This window comes from Neopelma chrysocephalum, unplaced genomic scaffold (assembly GCF_003984885.1).
Source record: "Neopelma chrysocephalum unplaced genomic scaffold, ASM398488v2 Primary Assembly neopelma1_96833, whole genome shotgun sequence".
Lineage (NCBI taxonomy): Eukaryota > Metazoa > Chordata > Aves > Passeriformes > Pipridae > Neopelma > Neopelma chrysocephalum.
Genome location: NW_020925476.1, coordinates 876,763 through 888,131, shown reverse-complemented (window position 1 = coordinate 888,131; position 11,369 = coordinate 876,763).

The window sequence follows — 11,369 nt, the reverse complement described above, 5'->3', positions numbered from 1 at the left end:
ACAAAGGACTGGAAGCAGCTAATCAGACTGATGAGTTCAGGTCTCTACAAACATAAAAAACTATATAATAGATGTTTGATCTGAAATATTCACAGTGAACTCATTTTGCCTGCAAGGGAGCACATCAGGTTGCAAAGTACTTCCTACAACTCATAAAAATCTCTGTTAAAGACCAGCTGAGAAGTTAATGCCACACATATGCTTTACCACAAGAAAAGAGTAGACTAACTCAAAGGCATTGCTGTATGCCACAAGTCCCTCTTGTATGGACAACTGCAAGTTAATAGGTCTCCCAATTAAAGACTACCCTTAAGAAACACACAACTTCCAAGCTGTGCTAATAGTAAATCCAGTCGGCAACAGCAGCAGAGGTGACAGTGCCAACCAAGGTAAGCCCGGGGTTTGAGCTTTAGATTCAAACTGCACAGGGAGGTTCTCAAGCCAAGGACAGCCGAGCAGCAGCCCCACCCCCCACCGAGACCCGGCAGGTCTTGACAACCAATTAGGCGAGCACGGGGCATTTCCAGGCCCATATGCAGGAGATTTAAATGCCTTTAGGGAGTGAGAGTGACCCGAAGTACTGCGAACAAGAGAGGGCAAACAGGGGTGTGGTGCAGCCACCCTCCCGGCTCCTGGTGCTGAGTTGTGTGTTAGGTGTGGGCGTGGTGTTTTTTGTTTGGGTTTTTTTTTCCCCAACTTGACTAGATCCAGCAATGGTTTACAAACGGTCAAAAGTCATTGCTGCTGCTGCTGCTAGCAGGAGTGTGGTGACCCAGACAGAACTCCCCAAGAAGGACGCAGCTGTCTAGGTCACTGGCTGCAGGGAGTGTATGAGCCTGGCATTAGTACCAGAAGACAGTGCAAAAGACACCTGTGTGTGATGTGAACAGGTGAATGATCTGCTCTGTCTAGTGGCAGAGCTTAAGGAAGAAGTGGAAAGGCTAAGGAGTATTAGGGAGAGTGAAAGAGAAATAGACTGGTGGAGTTACACCCTTCAAACCCTGAGAGAAGCTCATCAGGAGAAGCCCTGACCCTCTTGCCATCAAGCAGAAGGAGGAGACCTAGTAGATGGGGGGGGATGGAAACGGGTCCCTGATTGGAGAGGTAAAAGAATCCCCTCCCGACCCCCATCACCTTCCCAGGTGCCCTTACAGGACAGGTATGAGACCCTGGATCTAGAGGGTCAGGCAGATGACACTCAAGAAAAAAATCTATCTGGAGGGTCTTCCAGTTGCACTCCGTCTATCACACAGATCACTACCTCAGGTATTAAGAAGAAGGGTAATTGTAGTAGGTTACTCCCTTTTGAGGGGAACTGAGGGCCCTGTGTGCCAACCAGACCCATCCCACAGGGAAGTCTGCTGCCTCCCTGGGGCCTGGGTAAGGGACATTACCAGGAGATTCCCTGAACTAATTCAGCCCTCTGATTATTACCCACTGCTGGTTGTCCAGGTTGGCAGTGATGAGGTTGATAAGAGAGGTACCAGGGTAATTAAAAAGGACTTCAAGGCTCTGGATAGATTGGTTGATGGGACAGGAGCACAACTGGTATTCTACTCAATTCCTTCAGTAGCAGGGATGAATGATGAAAGGAACAGGAAAATGCATTTTATCAATAAGTAGCTTAAGGACTGGTGCCATTAGTGGAATTTTGCTTTATTTGATCATGGGGCAATTTTTATGGCACCAGGTCTGCTAGAAACAGATGGGCTTTATGTATCTAGCAAGGGCAAAAGGATTCTAGCCCATGAGTTGGCAGGGCTGATTGAGAGGGCTTTAAACTGGATTTGAAGGGGGAAGGAGATGAAACCAGGCTTTCCAGAGATGAGCCTAAGGGTGGTAAGCCAGAGTTTTGAGTGATATCAGCAGCCCAACTGAAGTGCATGTACACTAATGCATGCAGTATGGGTAACAAACAAGAGGAGCTGGAAGCCATCCTGCAGCAGGAAAGCCAAAGTGTTATTGTTTACCTTGGCTGAACGCCAGGTATTCACTGGACCTGTGCCCAACCTCCCTCCGGAGGGAAAGGGGAGGAGGGAAGGGGGAGAAGAAGGGGAAAAAACTACGAAATCGAAACTGCCAAGAAAAGCTGCTTTATATGGACACAGAGAGGGAAAAAACATTATAAACACTATACACACAGAGAAGAACTAACAACAAAGACTACTTCCCCACAACGAACGCTCTCCTCCCCCGAAGAAGTGGCCCGTCCACAACCGCGCAACTACCTGGAAGAGAAGGAAGGACCTTACTTTCTTCTCGTCTTTTATATCTGAGCTGACGTAACATAGTATGGAATATCTTATTGGTAAAATATACATCAGGTGATCTATCCTAGTTCCGTTTCCCTCAGAGAGGGTAACAAACCCATTACACTATGACATGCTGGGATGACTCGCATGACTGGAGTGCTGCAATGGATGGCTGCATGCTCTTCAGAAGAGACAGGCGAGGTAGGAGAGGTGATGGGGTGGCTCTGTATGTTAGGGAGTCTATTGACTCTATAGAACTTGAGGTTAGTCACAATAAGGTCAAGTGCTGTAGAAATAGTACCCTTTTCAGAAGAATTTGTAATGAGAACCTTAAACTCATGTTCTTTTAGGAAGCCTTTCTGCCTGCAAAGTGCCTCTCTCAAGAGGGTTAGGTGGTTTTGGTTTTTTTTCCTTTCCCTTCTGCAATTCAGAGAAAGTTGCAGAGAGGACTGTGAATGAGCTCCCTCTCTCTCTGGTATGTAGGCGAGATAAGGTTCGAAGACAATGTACAGGACCTCCTTGGCCCAGAGAGGGGAGGGAGGCCAGAGAAGATAACTAGCCTGGAAAAGATCAGGAGGCATTACTTTTCTCAGGCCCAGCGCTCTCACAGCTGGTGCAGAATATTCTTTGTAAGTTTCTAGGGTTCTTGCCTTTGAATAAGCCTTTTGGAATTCTTTCCACTGCTTTGGCATTTTTGGGGAATACCTGCGTATATCTTACAAGTGCCTATGGGTTAGGGGACCCCTGGTGGCCTAGTGGTTAGCATGCAGGACTCTCACCTCTGCGACCCGGGTTCGAATCCCAAGTCCCCCGGGCAGATGGTAGCTCGTTAGCCCTGTGAGGCCATCCATCTATGAGAAGGTCACTCTAAATAAACCTACGTCCTGAGGACCTCACTGCCATTGTCCAAGCTTGCTTGGCCCCAGCAGATGAACCTTAGGATTAAAGGGTGGGCTCAGTTCAGCGCAGGCTGTGTCTCACCTAAAAAATCCATTGCGCAGGCTGGAAAGGTAAAAGACCTTTCCCCAAATCTTCGTTCGCGAAGACTGGCCATTATACTATGGGTTAGAATCAGGGAAAGGCCAACAAGGCCGACATCCTTGTGGGAGTCTGTTATAGACCACCCAACCAGGATGAAGAGGTAGATGAATTATTCTATAAGCAGCTAGTAGATGTTTCAAGATCGCCAGCCCTTGTTCTTGTGGGAGACTTTAACCTGCCAGATGTCTGCTGGAAACTCAACACAGCAGAAAAGAGACAGTCTAGGAGATTCCTAGATGTCTCAGTTTGACAAGACAGAAGTGTTTGCTAAGGAGGGTGAGTTATGAGGAAGACCAAGCTCCTCCCTCTAAGCAATTGTAAATCTGAAATTAAGAGAGTCCAGTCTAGGAAATATGGAGAAAGAAAAGATAACATCCCTTTATTAAAGGATATATGTGAATAGGCAGCACAACAAAAGAACAAAAACAAACAACAATCCTGCACCCAAGATTTCCACCAAAAACAGTTCAGTACTTTTTGCCTTTTGGTGCAATTCTAACCACGATCAGCAGGGGGCACTAAGTTGGGGAGGAGTGTCGATCAGCTGGAAGGCAGGAGGGCTCTGCAGAGGGACCTGGACAGACTGGAGAATTGGACTGATTCCAACGGGATGAGGTTCAACATGGCCAAGTGCCAGGTCCTGCACTTTGGTCACAACAACCCCATGCAGTGCTACAGGCTGGCCACAGAGTGGCTGGAGAGTAGCCAGGCAGAAAAGGACCTGGGAGTTTGGATGGACAGGAAGCTGAACATGAGCCGGCAAGTGTGCCCAGGTGGCCAAGAAGGCCAATGGCATCCTGGCTTGTATCGGGAACAGTGTGGCCAACAGGTCCAGGGAAGTGATTCTTCCCCTGTACTCAGCGCTGGTGAGGCCACATCTCGAGTACTGTATCCAGTTCTGGGCCCCTCAGTTCAGGGAGGATGTCGAGGTTCTGGAGCAGGTCCAGAGAAGAGCAACAAGGCTGGTGAAGAGACTCGAACACAAGTCCTATGAGGAGAGGCTGAGGGAGCTGGGGTTGTTCAACCTGGAGAAGAGGAGGCTCAGGGGAGACCTCATCACTCTCTACAACTACCTGAAAGGAGGTTGTAGCCAGGTGGGGGTTGGTCTCTTCTCCCGGGCAGCTATCAGTAAGACAAGAGGGCATGGCCTTAAACTCTGTCAGGGGAGGTTTAGGTTAGATATTAGGAAGAAATTCTTTACAGAGAGGGTAATCAGGCATTGGAATGGGCTGCCCAGGGAAGTGGTGGATTCTCTGTCCCTGGAGGTTTTTAAGAAGAGACTGGATGTGGCACTTAGTGCCATGGTCTAGTAGACAATGTGATGTTAGGTCATAGGTTGGACTTGATGATCTCAGAGGTCTTTTCCAACCTAGTTGATTCTGTGATTCTGTGAAGTTCTGTGTGCAGTTTTGGGCACCACAATATAAGAAAGGTATAAAGCTTTTAGAAAGCTTCCAAAGCAGAGTTGCAAAGATGGTGAAGGGTCTATAGGGGAAACCATACAAGGAGCGGCTGAGGTCACTTGATTTGTTCAGCCTGAAGAAGAGGAGACTGAGGGGAGACCTCATTGCACTCTACAGTTTCCTCACAAGGGGAAGCAGAGGGGTAGGCACTGATGTCTTCTTTCTGGTGACCAGTGACAGGACCTGAGGGAATGGCTGTCCCAACCCACTTAGTAGGGGGCACGATGTTTGTTATAAATTCTCATTAGGCTGAACAAAGACACCAGTCCACTATTTAGTCTCAAAAGTGTTGGCTAACAAGCCTGTAAATTTTGCAACGCACTTCCACAAGCTCCCAACTCCTGCAACAAACTTCTCAAAAATGTTGGCTAATAACCCCTTAACTTTTAGAACACACTTCAACATATTTTGTTGAATGCTGGGCCAGGAAAACCACCAGTTCCACTTAAATTATCCAGTTTATTTTAGTTTGCTTCTCTTGTCAAACAGAAATGTTCAGCTGGAAGAACCAAGATATTAAACTATTTCAGACATTGAAATTTTTAACCCACACCATGTGTCATCCATATGCTGTGTCTCCATGCTCTCTGAAAAATACAGCATGCAGTGTGAAATTCAGCCTTTTGTTTCCCGCCATGCCTGTGCAACAGAGCTGGACAATGCTGCATCTCAGCCAGGATCCAACCTCTTCTACTGGCAAGGTAATTCACACCAGGAACAAGATCTGTCCTCATGGGCGGAGCTTGCACAAGACACTGGAGTGCTAGAAGTATAAGAGGCCCTGAGGAGAAAACATGTAGACTTATGGTTAAGTAGATTGGATCAGGTCTGGACCTGAGACTTTCCATAGGTTATTTGGATGATCTCTAGCCTTTGCTTCTCCAACTTGGTGGTGTGCTATCATGTGATGCATCCCTTTCCTTCTGCTGTAGCAATAAAAGACATTTGGGAAACACGAATGGAAAGTAAACAAAGGCACAGTACACTTCTAGGGAATGACAGACAACTCAGAAAAAAAGCTGATAAGAGTTTTAAAGCAGGTACTTAATATGTAGTAAGTGAGGAAATTGAAAGTAAATATAAGGTTAAAGTAGACCTTTCAGGCTCATGGCACTTTTTATCCACAAACGTGTCCTAACCAATAAATTGTTGATCAGATATTCTTCATAATCATTATGGGGATTGTTTTCTCTAAAGGCAGATGTCTTTCCCTCCTATAAAAAACCCCTAGGAGGAGATACGAGAGGTCTGCAAGAGGTCCTCTGTGGACCTCTGACTTACTGCTACTGTAGTGGAGATGCTGGTTATGTTGAAATAAATACCAATGAGAAGGTTAAAAATTTACTGAATCACTGAAGAACAAAAAAAAAGAATTTATGAAAAATGAGGGAATAACCAAACCTGTAGAAACTAAGAGCCATGACCCAAGAAGGCACAGGGCACTAGAAATCAAACTACAAAGCCAAAGAACAATTTTGCTTGAACTTTGTGCTCATTAACATAGTAAAATACCCGCCCATAGGCTTAGATTGCCCCTTACTCACATATGCCCCTTCCTCATTGAGCATGCATAGTAAAATAACTGTGTACTGTATCTTTAAATGGAGACAAGAAAATGAAAAACCAATGACTACAGCTTTAGGGAAAATGCTGATTCCTATTGATCCAAAGTGTATAAAAATGGGCACCTGGCATACTGAAGATGTGCCAACTTTGTGGATTTACCACCTAGCACTTATCTCTGTGAAGATATAAAATAAAATCAAACATCTCAATTCTGTGTGTGTGGGTCAGCTTCTTGCACACTGGGTGAAAGAACCCAGATTTGGGACAAGTTACAAAAAGGACAGTCCATCTTCTCTTTATGTTGATGTTCCAGCTCCCTTGCACTGTTCATATTACAAGTAAAGTAGGTAATAGGAGAACCAATATATAAGTATTGGAGTCAAGACAATGTTGCCCGCCACTAGTGCATGTCCAGACCCACTTCCACACGTATACACATACACACTAATCTTGCTCATTCTTTTCTAAAATATCAATGCATATTTTCTTCGAGCTGATACTACCCAGAAGATTTCTTCTTGTCTTAATAATATGACAGGCAGCAAATGTACAAAGGTATGCCTTGTAGTAACTGCACAGAGACTTCCAGAGAAAAAAACTGATTGGTTTTGGTACTGCTTCCCTTCTCTAAGAGCTAAAAAGAGGATGTTAACCCCTGAGCACCTTGCAGGGGAGGAGATGAATAAACCTTTTGGCTTAATTCATTAATGTGTCACCTCCTTCAGTATTATTGATTGATCAGGAATAAAACTGACCAAAAGGGGAAGGGGATGGGGGAACCACTTTTAAAATTATAGCTTTCTTTAGTTGTTCAGAACTGGTTGAGTACAATATCAAAATAAATTCTATACATTAAAGACTGACATCATACAGAGAAGCATCAAACCACTACTTTAATGTTTCACTTGTTTCACTGTTTTCTTTCAAGTAAAAAGACAGAAATCCTTCTGGCTTTGCACAACAGTGTTAAGTCAAAGGCTCAAAAACATTTCAGAGAATTTTGACTTGAATACAAAAGTCATTGGTCCAACATGAAGACTGGTCTATCAGAGGTTCCACTGAAGCTGGGATTTTCACTAAACTTAGCAGTTAGGTTATATTCCTGAATATAACCTAACTGATTATTTTATTGTGTTTTTTCCTTCTTAAATTTTAAATGTAAAATTTTACCAAAGTGAAACATGTAAAAAGGAACATATTTCAAGCAATTGATCCCCACTCTAAAACAAAGCTAGATTTGAAACTAAGTAAATATTTTTGTTTTCATGTACAATTAGTCATTATACAGGTTTTTAATACAGATTTTCCCCATCCTTCCTTTAGCAGTACTTTGTCCTATATGCACTTTTTCCTATATCTGTTTCATAGAATTCTAGGAGAATTCATAGAATTACTGTCATGTACTGAATTAATTTCCTTCTAGAGAGATTCCTAGCTTCATTTTTTCATCAAACTGAATTTAAACCACTATATTTAATAAAAACCAAAGAGGAGTTAATCTCAAGTGTTGTTCGATAGCATTGTCTGGGATAAAGTAAGACCAGAGGTTAGGCTGGAGTTTTTTATATTAATTTTTGTTTTATCTTTGTTTTGGATATGCTGTATTCCACACACCCAGAGCCTGATTTTGTACTCCCATTTTAGGGAGTTTACCTAGTTTAAAACTGGATCATTACAGTATTTTAATAAATTCATTAAAATCAGACCCTTCTTTTACAGTGTGTTATGGTTTAACCCCAGTCAGCAGCCAAGCCCCACGCAGCTGCTTGCTCACTCTTCGACCAGTAGGATTGGGGAGAGAATCGGAAGGGTAGAAGCTAGAAAACTTGTGGGTTGAGATAAAGACAGTTCAATAGGGAAAGCAAAAGCCGCACATGCAAGCAAAGCAAAACAAGCAATCAATTCACTACTTCCCATGGACAGGCAGGTGTTCAACCACCTCCAGAAGAGCAGGGCCCCATCACATGTAATGGTTACTTGGGAAGACAAATGCCATCACTCCAAATGTCCCCCCCTTCCTCCTTCTTCCCCCCACTTTGTATACTGAGCATGATGTCATATGGTATGGAATATCCCTTTGGTCAGTCGGGGTCACCTGTCTTGGCTGTGTCTCCTCCCAACCTCCCATGCACCCCCAGCCCCCTTGCCAGTGTGGCAGTATGAAAAGCAGAAAAGGCCTTGGCTCATGGATGGTGGCCAATGCTCTGTGGGGATGGCTAGAGCCATGGAGAAAGGCCACCTGGCAGCGCAAAGGGAAACTCATCTAGGTGGCTGAGATGTGGCAGGACATTGCTGACTGGGTAGAGAAGCTGAGCGTGAAGGTCCGTCATGTAGATGCTCATGTACGCAAGAGTCGGGCTAATGAAGAGCATCGTAACAACAAGTAGGCGGACCGAGCTACCAGGATTAAAGTCTCTTAGGTAGATCTGGATTGGCAGCACAAGGGAGAATTATTTCTGGTTTGATGGGCCCATGATGCCTCCGGTCAACAGGGGAGAGATGCAACATACAGATGGGCTCGTGACCGAGGAGTGGATCTAACCATGGACAGTGTCTCACAGGTTATCCGTGACTGTGAGACATGTGCTGCCATCAAGCAGGCCAAGCGGGTGAAGCCTCTGTAGAGAGGGCAAAAGTGATCGAGCAATTTGTCCTGCATTTTGAGGGCCTTGCCTTGGCATAGCTAGGTATAGACAGTAAAAGATACTGCGTAGTTAACATGGCTTCGGGTTCTGAAGCTAAGACAAAGAAGGCTCTCTGCCAAGGTTAAGGAGGAGTCCCAAGAGGTAAACAAGTTTTCTCATCTCATATGGACACCTACAATACTCCAATTAGCACTGGACAACAAAGTATGTTTCCTTTATGTACCCAATGCTGTGGAAGAAAAATCACGCGTTGGGGTGTAGTAACAGTATATAACGAGTATCCTTCTTGTAATAAATGGACATTTTGCCGATCATATTGGTCTAAGAGCAATCTGTTTGAGCCCCTCCATCTACAAGCCTCTATGGTATGGTGGACGGTGGGCGAAATACAGGTATGGGGAAGCCTGGCAAGTTGACTACATCACACTCCCCAAAACCCGTCAAGGCAAGCGCTACGTGCTGACCATGGTAGAAGCAACCACTGGATGGCTGGAGACATACCCCGTACCTCATGCCACAGCCCAGAATACCATCCTGGGACTTGAAAAGCAAGTCCTGTGGTGACACGGCACCCCGGAGAGAATTGAGTCTGACAATGGGACCCATTTCAAGAATGACCTCATAGACACCTGGGCCAGAGAGCACAGCATTGAGTGGGTGTATCATATCCCCTACCATGCACCAGCTGCTGGAAAAGTTGAGCGATGCTTAAAACCACCTTGAAGGCACTGGGTGGGGGGACTTTCAAACACTGGGAGCTGCATTTAGCAAAGGCCACCTGGTTGGTCAACACCCAAGGCTCCATTGATCGAGCTGGCCCTGACCAATCAGAACCCTTGCATACTGTAGATGGAGATAAAGTCCCCGTGGTGCATATGAGAGGTATGTTAGGAAAGACTGTTTGGATTAGTCCCACCTCAAGCAAAGGCAAACCCATCCGAGGGATTGTTTTTGCTCAAGGACCTGGTTTCACTTGGTGGGTAATGCAAAAAGATGGGGAGACACGTTGTGTACCACAAGGAGACCTAATTCTGAGTGAGAATGGTCTGTAATGTTTCATTGTATATATATGTCATCATCATCATCATCATGGCTAGGCTTCGCGAACGAAGATTTGGGAAGGGCTCTATCCACGTTTGTTACAAGTGCGTTGGTGGCTAAAAAGGCCAATACGAGATAGGCACGTCTGGTTGCAAAAGGCACAGCAGAAAGACTCCTTAGGAGATGTATTCTGTAAGGCACGATTCTTTCTGTGTTGTCTTTTCTCCTCAAGAGTGATACTGCGTGCTTTCTCAAAAGCATCAGTAGCATTAAAGATAGTGTGTCTCCAGACCTCCCGATTGGAGGCCAGAGTAGAGCAGTTATGTTGATCAATATGGCCAAGGCTGAGATGTTGTTTCAGGGAGTCCTCATATCTTCTCTTTGGGGCTCCTCTCTTGTGACAGCCGGTGGCAAGTTCACCATAAAGCAGGATCTAAGGGAGGTGGTGATCTTTCATCCTTGAGACATGCCCTGCCCAACGCAGCTGTGTTCTCAGTAACATGGCCTCAATACTTGTGACTGCTGCTTGTTCTAGAACAGATGTATTAGTCACATAATCTGACCAGTGAATGTTTAGGATTGTACGGAGACAGCGCTGATGGAAGCGTTCTAGGAGATGCAGGTGGTGGCGGTAGATGACCCATGATTCAGATCCGTATAAGAGAGTAGACAGCACTATACATATGTATATATCTACTCTCTTATATATATATGTATATAGTTTTAAAAGGTGTTAATTTAGGCATGACATAGATGGTATAGAATAAGGGGTGGATAATGTCCTAGTCAGAGCAGCCAGGACCAGTTCATCACTGTGTGGGTGTAACCCAAACTGTGTATTCTATACCCTCTATGTCATTTCCCAGGAACTGTTAACAATAGACCATTTGCAGCAGCTGCCCAGAGCACACCTGACCCCTCAGGCTATAGTTATGGGTGATGTTAACTCCCCTCCAGGGAGTCATTAGCACCTCCACACCCAGCCTGAGGGGTCATGTCTGCTAATGGACCATCAAGGATTCCAAAAATATCTCATTACTCACATCACCCATTGTGGAACTCCCTGCCCTGGGGGAGATACTGGGCGTTCCCACTCGAACCTGAGTGTATATAATCTTGGAGTCTTGGGACTTCTGGCCCATTTGTCAGATCCAGGGGAGGACCAGAACCTTGACTAGACTGCAACCACCACTATTGACCAGACTGTGATCACCACCCTCAACCGGACTGCAACCAGCACTCTCACCAACAGGTTTTCCCTCTCCTTTTACTTTGGACTCAGGGGGACCACGTGGGGCTCAGCACGGGGGCCAACGAACACCACTCTGTTCGTGCTCCAGGGTGCTGGGTTATACATCTGG